The 22236-nt window shown below is 35.3% G+C and overlaps 1 long non-coding RNA gene across 1 annotated transcript in view; it reads left to right on the top strand.

Annotated features, from left to right (window-relative positions):
• The first annotated feature begins 7254 nt into the window (after positions 1-7254).
• Positions 7255-22236, top strand: part of LOC126649576 (uncharacterized) — a 46776-nt gene continuing 31794 nt past the window's right edge. Inside the window, exons 1-2 of the long non-coding RNA XR_007631074.1 lie at positions 7255-7367; positions 22128-22229. This is a non-coding gene — a long non-coding RNA (uncharacterized LOC126649576). The remainder of the gene's footprint in view (positions 7368-22127; positions 22230-22236) is intronic.

Raw genomic sequence — 22236 nt, forward strand, 5'->3', positions numbered from 1 at the left:
ATTAACCGTAAGATTTAGACATTTAATTTTACCAGCATTCCAGGGTTTTTCTTAATAGTCTATTCACAGATTATACTCATGCAAAGATAGAATTACTTTTTTTAAAGATAAAACTTTGAGAAACATACTGCACCTGGGGAGAAATAATCTCAAGTACCAATACAGGCTGGGGGCTGACCTACAAGAGAGCAGTTCTGCTGAGAAGGAACTGGGAGTCTGGGTGGATGACAGGTTGACTGTGCTGGCATTGTGCCCCTGTGGCCAGGAGGGCCAGTGATATCCTAGGGTGCACCAGGAAGAGCGGTGATGCTCCCCTCTGCTCAGTCCAAGTGAGGCCACATCTGGAGTGTTGTGTCCAGTTCTGGGCTCCTCAGTACAAGAAAAGGGCAATGAAGCTGGTGAAGGGCCTGGAACACAAGTCTTACGAGGATCAGCTGAGAGAACTGGAGTTGTTTAGCCTGGAGAAAAGGTGGCTGAGGGAAGAATTTATCAGTGCCTACAACCACCTGAAAGCAAGGTGGGGTTTCTCTCTTCTGACATGTCTCAAGTGACAGGACAAGAGGAAATTACCTCAAGCTGCACCCGGTGAGCTTTAGATTGAATATTAGGAATAATTTCTTCACAGATAGGGTTGTCCAACTTTGAAATAGGCTGCCCCCACCCCAACAGATCAACACTTCAACCATTACTTTGACCAATGGACATCTAAATTGCAGCAATCAAGTCTTGTCACTGTACCCATGGAAGGTGGTATCTTTTCTCTCCACTGTCTAGTTTTATCCTTTCTTTCTTTTTCTTTCTCTTCCTTATAAATTTTTTAAGCGATATTTTTATTCTTTTATATTGCTGAATTTCTGTAGATAATAATCAAAATGGCTACATACTTCCCTTTCATTGCAACCAAATTGTTCTAAAATAAACATGCCACACATATATATATATATATATATATGTATATATAAAAGTAAGTATAAATACAAAAAAAATATGTATAAAAACACCGGTCATTCACTGTCATTTCACCCTTATCCACCCCAAGGGATTTATTAATAAGAACCTCAGGAGTTACTCCACCTCCAGGAGTGGGTCATAACACAGTTTCAGCAAAAAGGAAAATCTCTGGTAATGTCTTTGATAATTCCCTATTTTTGGTCCCAGCTTCCCAACATCTTTATAGATAGCAATAATAAGGGGGAGCTCTGAGCTGTCACCATATGAACCCATGTTTTCCTCCATCAAAGTTTTCTGATTTGCTATCTTTACAGAAAATAAAGGTATTCTCTTTCAGCCTCCACTTTAATAAGCTGCAGAAACCAAATATGTTTACTCTCATAAAGTAGATTTCTTTTTTCCTCACAATTATCCACATTACATTACCTTGTGATTTCTTGCAATTTTGTGCCATTAGCAAATGCCACCAACATGGTCCTACTATTTGTTAGGCAAAAAAATTAAACGTGATCAACTCTAAAGTGATCCTGGAGAGACCTCTTTACAACACAAAATCAAAAAACCTTTTTGAATTTTCTCCTCTAAATGATGAATGTATGAATAAAAAATTTTTACTTCTTAATCAGCTACTCTTTTCAAGATGAACTACTAAATTTTGTGCACATCCAAATAAATTATCCTCAAGTTTACGTTCAGGAGTAATAGCTCTGTGTTAACTTCATCTTGAAAATCAGTAATTTTAAAGAAATTTATCATGTTACAGCAGTATAATCTGCCATTGTTAAAACACTTGGATGGGTAAAATGTTTGCCTGTGTTCACTTAGATCTATAATTCTTTCTGAAACAAAATATTCTGAAGTCACTCATATTATCAAGCTTAGAATAACCTGAGTATTAAAGTACCATCTCTTTCAAAATCCTGAGAGGATATTGTCTATTTAATATAATTTGTGCACATGGCATTCTTTTCATGCTACTTCACCTGTAATCAGCAGTCTTTTTTTTTCCCCCTGCATTTTTTTTACATTATCCACAATGCTTGTATCTTCCATTGTAACACTATTCAATTCTATTTTGATCTTGTATATAGATTATCTTTCTCATTTCATAAACCCATGCTTATTCTTCTTTTTACCTAAACGTATGAAGAGGTTATTACTATTTATTTTTATTCAGTTTGAAAGACATTTGTCTTTTAAATTTCTTGCTTACTCTCTGCATTACAATCTTATGGATTCAATTCAATTCAGTATCTATAGAACAATAACTTTATTAAAAATGAATTGGGAAGTTTGGGGGGAAATTAAACACCAGAGAAAACATGTGGTCACATATTTTGACATCTTGTAAATTACAAAACAAATGTTTTCCATATTCTGTAGAAAACTGAATTTTATTTTCCATCTGACCCTGTCTGATGTAGTCATTCAACTTCTTAAAAGTTTTTGTCATGTCAAGAGCACCTTGTTCTTGTCCCTGAAAAAACATAAACTAATCTTTGAGGAAAAAAACATGTAACTTTGTCATCACTGAGAAATCATTGTTTTAGAAGTCTGTAGATTTGTTTGTTTTGTTTTGGGGGTTCTTGTTCTGCTTGCTTGTTTTTAAAATCAAATGCACTTCTGTAATTTTCTTGCTCTCCTGTTTGCAAAAATTGATTAATGATAACTTCCTGTCTCCCCCAAGGAGTCTTCTTACAGTGATGACAAAAGAAAATCAAAGAACTATGAAACAATGAGGAAGTAATTTTTTTCCCATCTTTTAGTCAAGATCAATCTTTCTTATTTCTGTTCCTCCCTTCTACCTTGCTCTCTTCTCGATGTCTGTTGCTTCATTTAGTCTTTTCTGAACACAAAAGGTAATTATGTGAACAAAAACAAAATTCTAAAGAGTTTTATCATGACAGACATTAACTGACAAAACATTTTACATTTCTGAAGGGAAAAATTCACTGGAAATATCCAAATCCCTGCTCCAAAATTAAAGGGCAATTTAGAGAAAACAGTTAACAGCAACAGATCCACAAAGTCATTTTTTTTTAACAGAACTTTCCAAAAGAAAACTTAAACTTGAGGCAAGTTTTTCTGTGGAAAATATCCGTCAAAATGGCTAAAATTCAGGAACTCAAAGAGTGTTATGAAACATTATTCCATCATCTGACATTTTCTAACACAAAATGTAAATTCAGTGGATTTTATAATCAACTAGAACTAAAATTAGTTAATATAGTAGTACTCTGCTTTGTATCAGGTTAGTGAAGCACCAAAGCTTCTGGGGATTAACTGCCCACAGTGATGACGTGAAAGTTGAGACAAGTTAATGCTTGGAAGCCAAGTAATATCCTTTCAAAGATATTTTCCAAAAGAGTAACCAAGAACAGGTGTAACATACACTTATTTGAGGCAAAAATACACAGCCATTAAAATCTGTGACTTGAAAGTTCATTGCATGACATATTATCTCAGTATTTTTCCACAAACCTACAAGTACATAAACAAAATAAAACCAAACAAAATAACCCTGTCTGGCTTCATTTTCTTGTAAACAACTTCTATAATCACTGAATCAAACTAGGTATTCTAAACAGATGATTACGTTAATTTAAAATGGCTTGGTTGATTTATGCAGCATTTATGCCTGTACTTATTTTATTATGAATGGTTTGTTAAACAGCTATAACTGGTCAACCAGCAGCAAAAGTAAATTTGTTTTAAGGATTATTGCCCAATAAATAATTTGCTGAGGCTTATCCTAGCCCTATTTAATAAAATTTCTAGCCCTTAAAATAGAGTATATTCATTTGTAGCAATTACTGATGGTTTAGACTTGTCGTGTGCTCTGTGTTTTACCATATACTTTATGATACCTACAGATAGGTAGCCATTAAAATTAAACATTTTTATTGTGCTGCTAGGCAAATTCCAAAATGATGTGTTTACTATGTGTAGAAAAATAAAGATTTGAATAATGTGTTCACATTATTTCAAGGATGTCTTGGTAAGGATATGCTACTTGGTAAGGATATGCTACTTTTCTTCTGGAACTGAAGAAACAAAATTCAACAACAATCAAAATATTCACTAGAAAGGCGTGAGTGGGAGACAGTTCCACCTGTGACTCCTGAAGACAAAATATCCTTTGTGGTCATTACAGCAGTGTCTTCTCCTACATGTAAAATGATATGTAAAGAAAGATACAAAAAATAGGTAGTAAAATGTAACAAAAAAAAATTTTTCTATGGAAAAGTTGACAAAGCAGTCATAGAATATAGCAATAGGATAAGGAAGAAATATCTGTCTTTCTTAGGAACAAAAATAGAAGACTAGATTTGCAATACCATAAGTGAACTTCAATGGTAGGTTCTGATTTATTTCCTTTAAATGACAGAGAATCCTGAAATTATTCAGGAAAAGCCCATTGAACTTTCTCTACCTGTGTTTCTTAAAGGTCAAGATAGGGTTAATAGGAAGACTTCTCTGTTTCAGAAAGGTGGACCAGAGAGTAGACTTTGGTTTTGAAAAGTCTGGCCATATCCCTTTTGGCTAAAGGTACATTTCTCTTCAATGAATATTTTGAGATTGTCTTTGCTAGTTTCTGAACATACTAATAACATACCCCAATCTTTGATTGGGGAAAATGATATTGACTGGCTTTTTTCCACCATGGTCTTACAGTCTTTATGAGTAGGTGCAAACAACTAAAATTGTTCTTGATAACTGAATGTAAGGTCATTTAGTTACTTTCTCCTCACTCCCCACCCCCATTCCTTCTGAGAAGCCTATGGCATTCAAAATTCAGTTTGTATGGAAGTTACAAAGGATTCTCAAATTAAAAGGTGAAAACTCTGACTAGTGTTACCTGTTTTGGGGGTAGAATCAGAATACCTGTTAAGAAATTAAGATAAATAGTAGATATGTCTGTTTGGGTTATTTTTTTTTAAAGTACCACTGAATTAAAATTATAGTTGAGAAAAGGAAATTTAATTGGTTCTATGTATGTTATTAGATTCTCCTAAATAATTTATGATTGATGTCTTAACATGGATTTCCTAAAGTCAGATATAATCTTCAACATAATGAGATGTAAATGCAATAGCAGTTGGTGAACTGCTCTACTTTGTTAATTGAAGAGATAAAGTAATTTACATATTCAATTATTCCAGTTGTAAATATAAATTGCAATTCTCCTATCTGGAGGCTGCTATTGATTAAGAAGCATGGAAAAAATGTTACCTTTTTTTTTTTTTTCCTTAAAAGAAACTCCTACTAGTTAAAATCTAAAGAATTGTCAATTCTTAGGATTTTTTCTTTTCAGGAAAGAATGACTTTAATGGCTATACATATTTCCTATAGAGAAAATGAAAGTAATACTATTTGTTTTCAGAAATTTTATTAATATTTTCAGCCTTAAAACAAAGAAAACTTTTCTTATGTTGTTGCTGAAAAGGTAAAGGCTTTCAGGCAACTTAAAATTTTACAATCCCTTATGGTTCTACACTTCATTATCCCAACTAAAGGGTCAAAGAATATGAAGGGGTAGGTGTAAGTTGTAAGCTGTGGTTTTGTTTTGTTGTGTTTATTTTTTTTTTTTTTCGGGGGGGGGGGGTTGTTTGTTTTTGGTTTTGTTTGGTTTTTGTTTGTTTTTGTTTGTTTGGTTGGGTTTTTTGTTTTGGTTTGTTTGTTTGGTTGGTTGGTTGGTGTTTTGGTTTTTTGGTTTGGTTTGGTTTGGTTTGGTTTTTTTTAATTATTGTTGTTGTTTGTTGTGGCTTTTTTTTTTTTTGGTAAGAGTGTAATTTAAGTAAAAGCATTTAGTTCACATATTTTTGGAAGAAAATTATAGTTTCTTATCACCTTCTGAGTAGATAGTGTATTTCAAGGGGAAACTTCAAAAATATACTAAAAACATATATAGGGAAAGAGCAACTAGTCACCCTAATTTGGAAGTGGTAGAATATATGCAAAAGAATCAGAGCAGACAAAGTAATCAGTTTTCAAAGTACATTAATATTGCAGCATTTACTTTACACTCTTTTGGTAATGTCAAATTATGGCATTTGCATATAAAATTATAACAAGTTTTGATACAAAAAACTGTTAAATTTACGTTTGCTTTCACAAATTATAATTAATTTTTGTTACTTATCAAACAGATTGAAAAACAGACTTATCAGATTTAAAGATCTCAAGGTTCTTTTTTTTAACAAATATCAAAGCTGTAAGAAAATCGTCTTCTTTACAGGTAATTCAGGGCAGAAGTCTGACACTTGTTGCACTTGATAATGGAAACCTCTTACCTCATGCAGACTATTTGATTATATCTTTTCCTTTGACCATTTTCAAGAGTTAATATTTACCTTTTAAACCTTTGCAGTATCATAATCATAATATAATTTCAAATATTGGTACTCCATCTGTTAAATTATGTGGGACATTACATAAAAGGGAAGAAAATGGTGGGGAAAAAAAAGCTGAGATGTCTGTTTGTACTCTACAAGTGAGTCTACATTTTGTTCTCAAAGTAGACTTAAAGAAGTCTGAGAGAATCAGTGATAAGAGATCCAAGCTCTCCACTGAAATTACAGTGTCATGTAAGTTAGGAATCTTAAGTAACTTTCAGTGTTAGCTCTAGAGAAAAATCTTTACAGGTAGAATCTCAGTTCTATGAATCTTTACACAGATTTAACATTACGTGTGTGGTTAGCCTAATTGAACACAAAAAGTACACAGTTTAAGAAATGCATTAATAATTTCAAGACTAGACTCACATTTATTAAAGAATTCAGAGATGTTTAAAGATGAAAAATATTTTATAGAAATTCGTTATAGACACAATATTTTTCTTTCCTCTTCTATGTACTCTTTCTTTCAGAAGACTGCACTGCCAAAATGTTCCTACAAAACTCAAACAGCAGAAGCTGATTACATTAACCTGTAGACAGAAATGGCTTGGAATTTTCTAATTCCTAAAAAGGAAATTTGGATCAATGTAAATCAAAACTTCTCTCACAGAAATTTAATAAGGAGAGTTTTATTCCACTGAAGGTTTAATTCATAGTCGGAATAAAAAGAGCTGGGAGAGACAAAAATGCGGACAACAGACTTCTAAAACAGATAGAGGAGATTCTGTTCAGTTTGACATACCTAAGCATCACAGCTTGCATTGCTTAAATATAAATAGCTCACTGCCTCAGTGAGAGAAAGCTCAAGGAGTTACAGTCAATGACTCAATGCCCAGGTGGAAACCAGTAACCCTCAGGGATTTGTATTGACACCAAAACTATTTTATATCTCCATCAATGCAACCTCAGCAAGTTTTTGGATGAAACCAAAATGAATGGTACAGTTGATACACCATCCAGATGGACCTTGACAGGCTGGAGGAGCATGACTGCATGACTCTCATGAACTTCAACAAGGTCAGTGCAAGCTCCTGCACCTGGGTCATGTCAATCCCTAATGTCAGTACAGACTGGGGGATGAATGTATTGAGAGCAGCTCAGAGGAGGACTTGATGTCCACCATCCTGGTGGATGAAAAAATTAATTGTGAGCCAGCAATGTGTATTCACAGCCTAGAAATTGTGTGCTGGGCTGCTTCAAAGAGAAATGTAGCCAGCAGGTTGAGGGAGGTGATTCTTCTCCTCTACTTTGCTCTTGTGAGACCATACCTGCAGTGTCGCGTCCAGCTCTGGGATCCTCAGCACAGGAGAGACATGGATGTGCTAGAGGAGGTATGGAGGCAGGACACAAAAATTATCAGAGGGCTGGAACACGCCTCCTATGGACAGGCTCAGAGATCTGGTGTTGTTCATCCAGGAGAAGAGAAGGGACAGCTTATTGCAACTTTTCAGTACTTAAATGGAGTTTATAAGCAGTATATAGAGAGTTTCTTTTACCAGAGCCTTTAGTGAGAGAACAAGGGTCATTGGTTAAATTAGAAAGAGATTTATATTGGATAGGAGGAAGAAAATTTACAGTGAATATCATGAGACACTGAAGCATACTGCCCGGATAAGATTCTGATACCCCATCCCTTGAAGTGTCCAAAATCATATCAGGCAAAGTTTTAAGCAATGTGATCTAGTGAAAGATGTCCCTTACCCATGGCATGAAGTTTGGAATAGATTATTTTTGAAGGTCCATTCCTATACAAGCCAGTCTATGACTCTATGACACTATGACAATTTGAAATAAGTAAAAATTAACAATCTACTCACAGGAATTCAGAAAAGAGGACAATATAGGTAGGAGATCATAAGAACAAAGAAGTTCTGAATTATTTAAAGACCTCTTTTACTAACGTTTCAGATTTTACTATATACTAGATAAAGTCCTACAGTGATGGAATAAAACCCTCTTAAAATGTTGGTATTTAGATAATATACAGAAGGATGACTGCTTTATCTGGGAATAGATTAGTCCTTGACTGCAACGAGACAATATATATTTCAGAAATTCATTCTGATACTGCTGATATTTAACAAGTATATAATTATTTAGTCCTATGCAAATATAGTAGAGGAAGACTTAAGTCGCATTTGTGTATATGTGGGAGTTTGTCTACTTGCATTTAGAAAATGTGAATTCCTAATGTGCTATTTGAGTTGTATAATCCACTTAGAAAAATGTAGTTTCATCAGTGCTTTGTCATTTGTATCAGATAGAATAACAGAAGTGTAACATTCTTGTATTCGTCAATTAAGATAAACTGAAATCTGTAATTAAGATAGTAGCTTCTTACTACTTTGTTAACTTGATTATTTAATTAGGATATAAAGGCATACATTTTCAAACAGAATTAGAATTTTTAATCCTTTTTGGGTTAATTTATTTTCTTAGTTTGCGAAGCAGCAAAACTGGTAATCATGTGAATGTCTTTAAAATATAGGTTTTATAAGATTGTCCTTAAACACCCTGATTTAGATAGACAGAACTTGGCTGCTGTTTGCAGTGTTACATGGTTCTCACATAAAATATTTTAAAACATAAGGACAAATATTCCCAGAAATTGGCCAGATAAAGGTGAAAACGGGAATCATACATGTTTGCATTTTTCCTGTTGATTTTTTGTTTGTGTACCCAAAATGGACACTCCTAAAAGTCTGAATAATACATTTTCCCTGGATTTTATTAAAACCTTATGCTAAATTCCACAGAACTATTTGATTTAGAAATTATTATTTTCAATTTACTCTCTAGTTAAAATCCAGCTCCATAAGTCAGTAAAATGGATTTTTGACTCTACGTTTTTAAATCATGCCAATAAATCCTAAATACAAAGTTTTGTTTTACAAATTTTCCTTGCACTTGGGATAAAAAAGGACATATTTATGAATAATGACTTGAAAGCTGTTCCGTTAAGATCAGCATTATAAACTTATATCTAATTTGGTGTTGTTATTCGCAAAAAAATGTAGCCCTTCAATGCTATGTATTAGTACTCATACAGCAAGACGTTAAAAAAGCACCTGTATTTCAGGTGAACACTCTAACAACACTCTGTATGCATAAAATGAGGCAGTAAACCACTTAGAAGACTGAATTATTTCCCTTCAAAAACGCAGTGTTTTAGAAAGCTGAGAGCATGGAAAACTTCTTGGAATACAGTGAATTTTAAACAGCACTCTTCTAACCCTCAGTGGATACTCAAGCTGGAGAAGAAATAGGTTGCACAGAATGTAGGGCACAGTGGAGCTGTGCTTCTAGATGTTGCTCAGGTGCAGAAATTGTCTGTTGAACAGTCCCACTGTTGCAACCACTATGTACCCTGCCTCTAATTTTACATGGTGCTACACTTCCTTCATTTTTGTTCTACGTCAGGGTTAGTAGATTAAGGATGCCATAACTGTGTCACTGTAGGATCATTTATACTGTCAGGTGCTATCCCTGACACGAAAAAACAGGAAAGGGATAATAACCCTAAACTTTTGAAAATTAGTTAGCCACCCAAGTCCTTGCTCATCATCCTTTCTGGGTGACTGAGAGTAACTGCTCACCTGCTATAGTCTTAGGTCCCAGCACTATCCAGGGCCCATGGCAGAGAGAGGAAAGTACAAAGGTAAAACCTGTGTCCTTTTCATAAGGGTATTGTTGATCTTTTTGACCACCTACACCAGTGTCTGAGAAACTGACAGAATTTTTCCTACCTCTGAGGTATTTTATGTACTCAAAATGAAAACCTGTCGGAGGAAGAATTCTGTTATCACTTTAATATGAATGCAGGTGGCACTGTAACTGATATTTTCAGAATAAGATGAATGTTCTTACCTTATTAAATTCAATCTACTAGGTGAATTTTCTGCCAGAAGAAGTGATGAAATGGACTGCAGAAAACTGTGGTTATAGTCAGAAAAGTGACTGTCAATGTGGAGCTTGTTATTTAACATATTGGCTATTCTTTGTGTAAGTCATGACTATTTTTTGGTAGGCTTTTACAATAGCTAACACTAAAGTACTAATTCTGCTATAGAAGTGGAAGAAGACATTGGATTTTGCTCCATTTCATTGTAGGTGTTATTTCTGTTGATATTGTATTTGAAACTGATTCAAAAATCCTTATTACAGAGAGTCCAGGAAAAAAAGAGACAAAATAGACCAATTTCCTAATGTCATATTGAATTCATAAGTCTGACAAGAAAGGAAAAAAAAAATCCCAAACACAAACCAAACAAAAAACCTAAACTATTCTCACATACAATAAAACCAGTCACTATCTAGAACAGTCTTGTTTCAAAGTCAAAATAAATTTAATGATATTTTACCTAAATTCACCAATGTTAAACCCCTAATTTCTCATATAGGTTAGATCTACAGTACTAGAAATGAGCCAGTCACCTGTTTCCACAAAATACTCTTCATTCTCCCTCTCACCGTTCTTCCTAATGAGGAAAAAAGGGTGGGGTCATCCATACTACCTAGTAAGAATGACATTTGGTCTATAATAATACCTCTTCCAGGTACTGTCTGGTGTACAGTTCATTGTCATGAGCCAAAGCTGTTCCAGAGATTAGATGGGGAGGAGTGAGGTAGGTATCTAGAACTGCAGCATTACCAGATGTTAAATAATTTAATTGAAGAATTTTTGTCTCCAGAATAAATCTTAGTAACATCGAAAGATTAAAATCTTCTGAAAACTTTATTTAAAATTCAAGCAAAAACTCTTAATAAAAAGTCTACTAGATACCTAAAATAATGGGAGGTCAATGTCCATCTGTGCAAAGAATCAGGAAGCAAGGCAATTAAAAACACTCTTTGAGAAAATCCTAAGCATTTTCTCATCAAAATTAACTCTGGCTGGCTAAAGTAATAATCCTAATCATTAACATTTTAAAAATTAATATAACTAAACAAGTTGAAGAGTTATAAGTGAAATTTAAACAGCTTAACATTTGATTCAAATGAAGCTTAACATGTGTGGAGGGTGTAAACTTAAGGCATGACTTTGCTAGAAGTCTCAAGATATGCTAATTAATTTTGTACAGCCTAGTTCTTAGCTGAAAGGGGCTTCTGTAACTTTCTAATCAGCTTTTTTCTGTCCAGACCTAATTGCTAAATTAATATTGCAAAAATCAGCATGGTCACCTTAATAAAACCATTGTCTTTTTTTTTTTTGATTGCAGCAACATTTGTACCACTGGTGAGGAGATATCTTCATTTAAATAGAAGCTGAAGTAATTTTCAGTTTAATCCATTTTTTATGTTGTCAGAATTGTATGAAAGGACTTTTGTGTGAAAAGCAATTTGAGTTCTAGTAGTGGTTAAAGCTGCAAAGCACACATCAAAAGTTCAGTCTCTGAAGTACATATTAAAAAAAAAAAGATTATATTTGTTCTCAAAAGGCACTAGTTTTCTAAGCAATAAACATGAATAGTTAATCAATGCTTAATTAAAGTTATCTGCATTTGAATACAAAAAAAATAGTAAAGTAATATCTGAAATTCATGGAGTAAAACATGGTTACAAATAATTTATGAAGTGTCTTGAAAGCTCCTTGTGTGATGAAGTGACATTATATACCCATTGTTTTTCCTCTGAGATCAGTCAAGGTTCAAGCACTGTCAATAAAACAGCACTCACAGTGACTTACCCATCCTTCCTGTGAAAGCAGACATCATCAATCATTTCCTCTTCAAGAAAAGTTCAGATCTGTCTACATGACTTCTATTCAAGTGAACATCACTATCATATTTGAGTATCTTATAAAAAGGAAAGTTAAGATGTGGTTGAAATAGTGAACTGTATTTATCCCTACTTCCCTACTCTCCAGAAAGTTATGGAGATGTGTTTTTCTTCCTTTTTTTACTTCATTCAGTGTTTTGCTGTTTCTGTATTCTAGGAAGAATAAATAAGTATATTTCAGTTTATGTTCTAATGATCCTAACAGCTGGAACTTATACTGTTTTCACTAACATGTTGCAGTTAAGTTTTTCAATTTTGTAAAATGCAACTCTTGGAGGAAATCAGAGCCACTAATCAATAAGAGCTTTTGTATTCATAAATAAACTACAAAGACTTGCAGTAGCTCAACATGGAAATTATTAAGAAGCAGACACCTAGGCATTAAACAGTAAAAGGATAAATAGCATTTCCCGCAAACACTAGTGAAAGAAGGTGATTTTGTTATCCCATAGTGTCTGAAAGCAGAGAACTTCAGAAGCTCTTTTTGATTAACAGTATGCCTCAACAAGTACTGCAGACTAGTCATTAGCAACAGATTTCAAGGTTTGTCGTACCCTAGAATCAATCACTTCTGTCTCCTTCTTTGGATTAAAACTTTCTCATTACCTGTGTTCCATTTGCTGATTTCAGCCTCCAGTGAAGATTAGTAGCTGATAGTGATATCCTGGCTACGGAACAACAGAATGCCTCTTGCTTGCTTGTGAAGAGAGTATGTTACAGCAGAAACTGAACAGTCTTCACTGTATGGAGAAGAACTTACCTTGAAAGGGAAGCAGCTCATCCCTGCCATTATTACAAAAGAAGTAATCAGATGAGATATTAATTCAACACATTAATTGAACTGTGCCCTTATCAATTCTTTGAAGTAAATTGTTCGTAATCCTGACTACCAGTGACTGCTTAGAAACACTTTCTCTTCCTGTTGGTCATCTACATAAGATCATTATCCAGTGTCCCCAGTATTCTACTTTCTCTGACATAAAGAGAATGTTCTTTGGGAATCCTATAGCACAAGAGGAAAGGAAGAAAAACAGACAGTTTAACAATTACTTTGTATTATTTCTTTTCTTGAAAAAAAACACACTGGATATTCACTAGTTTTAGACACTCTAGACAGTTTGTTAACTTATTTTCAAACTACTGCAATTTACTACATGATATTCTAAAAAACGTCTTTGCAGTTTCTGTTGGAAAAGTCAGATGTGTCATAGATTTACTCTGCTACCACAAGGAATATGTTTCTGAATATCACATGGTTTCTGTTGCTCTTGTCACTTTAAAGGCCTTTTGTCTTAAAAAGCTCTAGACTTATTCCTCACAGAATAATATTTGGTGAAGTTTTTCAAAAAAAGATTAACTCATATTTGTAGAATTTTTCTCCAAGAAGCAGATGGACAGCTTTTAAAAATCAGAAGTACTGATTTTAGATAAGTGAACAAGTGTTTGAACTTGTGCCTGACTAACTGGATAGCTGAGCTATCAAAAGGCTCCTAGTATTTTTGAAGAGTAGTGCTGGTCAGGATTTGTACAAATAGCACTATGCCACACAATGCCATAACACGCTATATATTTGTTTGATTTGATTTACGCATTGACTCTGCACTGGTGCAGGCTCCTGGGACAACTTGTGGACTCACGGAGAAAGGAACCCTGCTGGAGCAGGTTTGCTGGAAGGACTTATGACCCTGTGGAAGGGACTTATGACCCTGTGGAAGGGACTTATGACCCTGTGGAAGGGACTCAAATTGGAGCAGTTTGTGAAGAAATGCAGCCCCTGGGAAGGACTGACACTGGAGAAATTAATGGGTGTCATACCAGAGCAGGGGAAAGAGTGTGACAAGTACCTTTCCTGAAGAGAAAGGACTGTCAGAGACTGTGTGATGAACTGACTGCAACTCCCATTTCCCATCCCTCTGCTCTGCTGGTGGGGAGAAAGCAGAGAATTCATAAGTTAAGCCCAGGAAGAAGGGAAGGAGGGGGTCCTAAGGAAACAGAAGCATGCAATTCCCAAATGTTGGGAGTCAAGCAGGTGAAGCAGAAGGTCAGCTTGGCTGAGTAGGGATTTTGCCTTATTTTGAAAATAAGGCAAAAAAAGGAAGGTGTATACCCAATGGGAGCAAAGTCAAGTGGCATGGTAAGAATACAGAGGTGCTGCTTGCTACTGTAGGGAGAAAATCCATGCAGCCAAAGCTTATCTGGAGTTGCAGCTGGCAAGAAATATGGGGAATAATATAAAAGTTTTTTCAAATACATTAGTGGCAATAGGCAGTATAGAAATATCATTGGCCCTTTAAAGGATGAGGATGGTCACCTGACAAACAGGGACAGAGACAAGGCAGACACATTCATTGCTTCTGTCTTCAACACAGATGATGGACCAAGGGGGTATCAGTGCCCTGAGCTGGAGGACATCACTGTGAGAATTATCAACTCCCAGATGACCCTGAAATTGTGTGGGATTTGTGCTCCAGTTTGATCCCTACAAATCTATGGGCCCTGATAGGATTCATCCAAGAATCCTCAAAGAGTTGGCTGATGTCATTGCAAAACCTTTCTCAATGATTTTTGGGTGCTCTTGGGATTCCTGAGAGGTCCCAGATGACCAGAAGCTGCCAAATGTTGTCCCAGTTTTCAAGAGGGGCAAGAAAAAGGACTATGAAAACTACAGGCCTGTCAGTCTCACTTCAGTGCTTGGTAAAGTTGTAGAGAAGATTATTCTGGAAAATATTGAAAAAACACCTGAAAGACAATGCTGTCATCAGTCACAGCCAGCACAGCTTCATGAAAGAAAAGTCCTGCTTATCAAAAGTGATTTCCTTTTATGACAAGGTAACCCACCTACCTGACCAAGGGAAGCCAGTTGATGTAATCTTTTTGGATTTCAGTAAAGCTTTCAATACTGTCTCTCACAGATTCCTTTCAGACAAAATGTCCAGCACACAGCTGGATAAACACATCATGTGGTGGGTGAGCAATTGGCTCACAGGTTGAGCAGAGGGTAACAGTGAATGGGGGAACATCAGACTGGTGACCTGTCACTGGTGGTGTTCCACAGGGCTCCATCTTGGGCCCTGTGCTCTTCAACATCTTCATAAATGACTTGGTGGTAGAACTTGAAGGGATGTTAAGCAAGTTTACAGCTGACACAAAGCCCAGAGGAGCTTTTGACTCCCTCAGTGTCAGGAAGGCCCTGCAGAGGGACCTCAAAAAATTAGAGGACTGGTCAATCACCAACTATATGAAGTTCGTCAAGGGCAAGTACCAGATTCTGCACCTGGGATGGGGCAATCCCAGATGTATGTACAGACTGGGGAATGAGATGCTGGAAATCAGTGTTGTGGAAAGGGAATCTGGGGGTCCTCGTCGCTGGCAAGTTGAATATAAGTCAGCAGTGCCCTGGCATCCAGGAGGGCCAACAATGTCCTGGAGGGCATCAGGCAAAGCATCACCAGCTGGTCGAGGGAGGGGATTGTCCCGCTCTGCTCTGCACCAGTGAGGCCTCACCTTGAATATTTGTGTGCAGGTTTGGGCACCACATTATAAGAAAGATATTAAGTCATTAGAGAGTGTCCAAAGGAGGACAACGAAGATGGTGAAGGGCCTTGAGGGGAAACCGTATGAGAAGCAGCTGAGGTCACTTGGTGTGTTCAGCCTGGAGAAGAGGAGACTGAGGGGAGACCTCATTGTAGGCTACAACTTACTCATGAAGGGGAGAGGTAGGCAGTGATCTCTTTTCTGTGGTGATCAGTGACAAGACCCAAAAGAATACCATGAAGTTTTGTCAGGTTTAGGTTGAATATTAGAAAAAGATTCTTCACCCATAGGATGGTTGGGTACTGGAACAGGCTCCCCAGGGAAGTGGTCACAGCAGCAAGCCTGACAGAGTTCAAGAAGCATTTGGATGATACTCTTGGTGCATGGTGTAATTGTTGGGAATGGTTCTGTGGAGTGTCAAGATTTGGACTGGGTGATCCTGATGAGTCCCTTCCAGCTCATCATATTCTTTGATTTTGTGATTCTGTAATTTGGGGTTATTTTTCATTCCTCTACTCTGATTTGATTGGTAATAAATTAAACTAATTTCCCCAAGTTGAGTCTGTTTTACCTGTGACAGTGTGGTCAATGATCTCTTCCTGTCCTATTCAGACCCAGCAGCCTTTCATTATATTTTGTTTCCACATACGAGGAGAGGAGAGATAGAGTGGCTTTGACAGGCATCTGGTGTCTAGTCAGGGTCAACTCACCACATCAGGTTACACCCAGGTAGACATGACTTCTTTATTTTGTATCCTAACTAGATTGGTGTATAGTGGACAGAGAGGTACTCACGACTGCCTTCTTAAGCCAAGAAAACAGAAATACAACCAAATTCTGAGAGAACAAAGCTGATATTTATTAGATAGAAGAAAAGGAAAGTAAAAACCTTGTCAGACAACAGAAAAGACAAAAAATTACATTAGTCTGTGACAACAGATGTCAGACCATGTTTCCAAAAAATTTTTTCCTTTATAAAAGATTTTGAAGTTTCTGAATTCCACTGTTTTCTTTAGCTGAACTATCAGGTACAGGCAAAGGCCTCATCCAAGGCTGATTGTAATAAACTGAAAATCTTCCACTGGTTACATCAAGCTTTGGAACAAGCCCAGTTTTTATGATATATGTTCATAATGTGCGAAGTCCAATTTCCCTTTCAGTGATAACAACTCATAAGCCAGATCTTGTAGATAATTATACAGGCCCAAAATTCATAAGCAGCAGTCATAAAACTGTTGAACTTAGTGTAAAAAAATTCCAGAAAAACAACTGTTCAGTGACGTTTCTGAACTGCAGTTAGAACCGAAACCTCCCTCTCATTCTGAATCAGTCACAACCACATTCTGATATGTCCTTAAATCAGCCATTGGTGAGAGGCTGTGTAATAAGGGCCGTTAATGCATATGTCCATCTCACATGAAATTTTATGATTAGTATTGGAAACAGTAAAAATATAGATGCCTCAATGACTTAAGTGGAAAATGGATTGAAAGAAGTTTTTCAAATGCACAAGTGGAGCTCGCTACTGCCACTAGTGTCTTACAAAAACCTTCCCAATGATTTCTTCTTGTACTCTAAAATTATGGCTTGGAAGAAGAATATCTGAAAGTGAACTGTAGCAAGTAATAGGTTTTTACATTACCCTCTATCAGAGGTCATTTATAAAATTAATTCTTTAAGGAGTTCTGAAAAAGGGCAAATTCCATTAATTGCTTACATTTAAAACAGAAAAGAATTATGATTATATTTTTAAAATCACAACATGCAGCTTAGGATGTTCTTGCAATACAATTTATGCAGATTTCATTAAAGAGTCAGACTAATATCTTTCTAAAGATATGCAATAGTCAATTACACTATAATTTCTAATGACTTTGGGGAACATTGAATGCTCTATGCCTAAAATTATAATGATGTGTTGTTGTAGTCATTATTTGAAGATCTGCACTTTGATGGGGTTCACTGACCCCATTTTTATCATTGCTTTTCTTTTATTTAATGTCATCTCCACTATATATAAAACACAGATGTTTTTATAATAGTTTGGAGATAGGGAATTTATTTTTACTAACGAATGAATTTTGGGGTTTTTTGTCTTCTTCATTCACATATCAGTGTGATGATTACAAACTAAATATTTTAAAATAAGTATCTGTTTACAATATAAATTTTGGAACAAGCCTTTTATTGACTCTAACAAGGGAATATGCACTTTGTTCTGAGATACAAATACATTAATTTTCTTATTTGTTGGTGTTTAATTTACCTGTGGTTTCTGTGATTGTCTGATTTGTATAAGAGGCAAAAACAATTCCCTGAATTAAATCTTCCTTCAGTGACATTATGTCAGAAAAAATATTTGTTCCTGACATTAAATTTACCACTGATAGGTGTGCAGTACAAAATTCAATAATACAATAGTGATAATGTATACCTGACACGGTTAATAGCTGCCATTTTTTAAATTCTTCACTATATTTCAAGTCTGAATCTGTCCTGTTTCAAAATCATCAAGGAATAGCAACATAGTGATATTCATAAAATAGTTCTTCCAGATTACAATTGTTGTAGGTTATATTCCACTTGATTTGGGTTTTTTACATAAATATTTAAGGAAAAAATTCACAAAATTTTCTTATAGGAATCAGTAAGTTGATGACAGAAATATTTCTCAATCTATTTTATTTGAGGGTAGGCCTTTTTTTTTCTCTTTCTTGCATGGAATATTTAGGCTTATTCACAGAAGACATTCAGATACTAATCAAGAGAGTTGCACACCAATTTCTTTTCTGAATATAAGCTGACTAATGATCTTTCAATATAGAGTCCTTCACACCAAGACCTCTTGGCACTTTAAAATAATATAATAGGTAATACCAGGAGGCTGCAGTTTACTGGTATTTGGAGAGTGGAACCACTGGGCAAGTTCTTGGGCCTCTTCAGTTTAGTACAGCATGAATTCTTGAGCATGGTCCCAGTGTTTTACTAACTAAAAATGTCTCTTGAATTCAGGTTCTTTCTGAACGGTGATTTCCCAGCCTGTAATCAGTGTGTATCATCCAGCTTCAGTCCAACTCACTGAAGAAGATCCGATAGCTTGAAGAGTGAAAAATATATTAATACTATTTGCAAACCATTATCATCCAACATTTTGCTTATTCTTTTTAGATTTTAAATAAGCACTTTTTATAGAAATATAAAGTAAACAAAATGAAATAGTTTCAGAAAACAATAACTTTGTGGATTTTGACTGGAAGGCACTTTTTTTCCCACAAATTATTATTTTTTGAGATGGGTAGCCATTTTCTCCAGATCATCAACCTGTTCCCATGGGTACAGTGATGGTAAGCTATGATATATACAGCACTTTGTAGGTTTAAAGCCAGTTGTAAGTTTATTAATAATCCTTGCAGATCTATAGTATTGCTAACCTTAAAAGAGGCATAAAAGTCTGTTTCAAGGGGGTGTGCTGATAGACAGTCATGATAGTTCTCTAATGTAATATCGGTAATATGAAAGCTTTCTTGCTATCATCAGAGCAAATGAAGTATAAATCACGTGTGTAGTAAACCACATAAAAGAAAAGTAAAATTACATCTTCCTAGGCAAATAATTTCAAAGCCCAGTTAAATAAATCTGTGAGTAATAATTAAGCACAAGAGGAAAATGAAGTACCATAAGCACAAATAGATTAAAAAGCAATTGGTTTAAGATTAATGTATTTGAGGTTTATTTCTTAAGCTAGTAAACAATTTTTTAAATCTTTAAAGAAATCTAGATGTTACCAGTTTGAAGACATAGTAAAAGAATATTTTCCAAAAAACAACACAAAATCTAGTACAGGTTTAGTTCTGAAGGGAAACAATGAAACAAAAACCCAACCCCACTTAAAAAAAAAAAAAATCTACACCCAAAACGTAAGGAAAAAACCTCCGACCTTTTATTACAGTGTCTATTTATGGAGAAATATCTGTGTAGCTAGTTCTCCAGAGAAGTCATCACTTTGCTACCATGCCATCACATCCTAAATGAACAAAAGTTAAGGGTAGCTGCTAGGTGACATAAAAAGATGAAGAAAAAAGACACATAACTCCAGAAGGTCTCCTGGGGAAAAATATAGAGAAGCTAAAGCTGAAGAACATGTGATCTGTGATGAGTTAACCCTGGCTGGACATCAGGTGCCTGCCAAAGCAATTCTACCACTACCTCCTCAGCTGGACAGGGAAGAGAACATATAATGAAAGGCTGGTGGGCTGAAATGAGGACAGGTCACTCACCAGCTACTGTCACAGGCAAAACTGACTCAACTTTGGAAAATTAGTTTAATTTATTACCAATCAAATCAGAGTAATCAGAAACAAAACCTAAATTTTCTAATTTTCTGAACTCAAAATATGACCAACCCCCCATTATTTTCCTAAAAATAAACAGATTGATATAAGCAATTCAATGCAATTACCTTCTCATGTATTTTGGCATTCTCAGTTACTACATTAGTAAGTATTTCATGGTAAAAATGTGTTAATAGTGTTAGATAACACTTTTTAGGGCTCAGAACCTGATGAATTTATAAGGGTAGGCAACATTTTAAGATCTAATACTTAAAGTATAATTTCCTTAAACAAAGTCTTCTGATATTAGAGAATACTGGAGAATTTCCAGTTTATAAATACTGGTCACCAAACCTACATAAGAGTCTAAAGAACATAAAGAAGAGCAAGAAGACCAAAATCTGTGTTTCCAGATAAAACATGATATCCTCACTTCTGGAACAAGCAAACCTGAAAATTAATGTTCTTCTGACAAATGGTTTAGCATCCCAGGTTATTAATAAAATTCAGTCTTCTGTAAGCTTAATAGAAAACATTTAATGATACCTGATTTAGCAAACATGACACTAAAATAAAGGAGTTCTACTCAGTCATAGAAATTTGTTTCCTTCCATATGGATATGTATGAGCTGTATATGAATATGGAGAACTAAGGCTTCAGTGAAACAAATGAAAACACGATGGATAAACCCATTTGGGGAGGTAGATATAGATAAGGAGCACTTAAGCAGTTATGAGTCATACATCACAAACCATACAAAAGTTCGTGGGACCTGAAGTGGGATACTCAAAGTGCTGCACGGTCTGGATAATGACATTGGGAAGCCATCATCTTTGACAATTGGCAATCATGGCATTCAAGGAATGTGCTTGGTGATTGGTCTCTTTCCAACCCACATGATTCTGTGAAATGGAGTTCAGTCATTCTTGACCAAGAAAGTTCAATCTTCAATCATTGAAAAGGAAAATAGAATGTGAAGGGGTTCCCCAAACTCCTTTCCCTTCATGTGCAAACAGCAGTTTCCATTTCCATTTTCCATTAGATGGGGGCTAAATACTTTCTCTGTTGTACAGGCAGAGGTACTATGAAAAAGGATGGCAGGTCATACCAAATTTCTTTAGAAAGGTTTAAAGGGAAAAGTATAAGAGTGAGTAATTGACCGTTTGTCATGTTTTTAAGGATCATTTGTTTTGGGTGCGAAAAGATCTCTTGCAGAGTTTAATATGGAGCAAAAAAGGGAAATGCTGGACACAGCAGGTAAATTTCCAAGAACTGTAAAATATATCAGGTTTGTTCTGCCTTCTAAACTTACAGAAAAGACAAGTCTTGTACTGGACTCCCTTAAAAAATCAGTTGGTGTGTCTATAAAATAAATTCTCACTTAAAGTCTTTTGAGAAATTTCTGATGATAATCACTGGTGAAAAAGCTTTTGCTTTGTTTATTTTGCTCTCTCAAGGTGAAGAAAAAAACTGTAGAATGCTGGAATATATGCATGAAAACAAGGGCAATGTAGAAAAAAACAAACCCAACACTTTTTTTTTTTTTGCTGAAGTACCCTCCCAGTTATACCTAGAGAGTCAGCAATATGAAGGTCTTTAAATCCACACTGTCAAAGCAGTTCACAATTTGTTGGGTCCTACAACACTTCACTGAAGAAATAAACTAAGAATAGTAGGAGCACTGCATAACATTTACATAGAAAGAATTATGTGTGCTTACAAAGACAGTATTTGTTTTCTTCTATGTACCCAAGTTTTACAATGAAAATGAGTTGGCACAGAATCACAAAGTTCAACTAGAAAGCACGGTGCAGGGTCAAATGACCATTTTTTTACAAATAATCAAAATTATTTTTTTATTGCTGCAGAGATTAACTACTCAAGCACCAGAATCAGGAGAAATCTGACTTGATTTCAGAAATTATATTAAAAATGCATTTTTGAAACAGTGATATTTTTGTCATAAGTCCTCCAATTTGTGCTGGTTTTTTTTTTTTTTTTTTTTCCACTTATAAGGAATAATCTTTTTTTCAGTATTGTCCTTACAAATGTTGACAGGTAGTCCTAACACATGACATTCCTATCTCTGAATCTAGGAAGCCAAAATATTTACACACAATTTTTCATCTGCAGAGGGAAAATGTCATAGAAGCCACACAGAGAGAAGGATATTGATTTTCCTTGGAAGACAATTGTGCACAAGTGAGATGGGCAGTGATGAAGGGAAGGGAAGTGGTGAGTT

The sequence above is a fragment of the Myiozetetes cayanensis genome, unplaced genomic scaffold (assembly GCF_022539395.1).
Source record: "Myiozetetes cayanensis isolate MyiCay16 unplaced genomic scaffold, myiCay2020 scf5-8, whole genome shotgun sequence".
Lineage (NCBI taxonomy): Eukaryota > Metazoa > Chordata > Aves > Passeriformes > Tyrannidae > Myiozetetes > Myiozetetes cayanensis.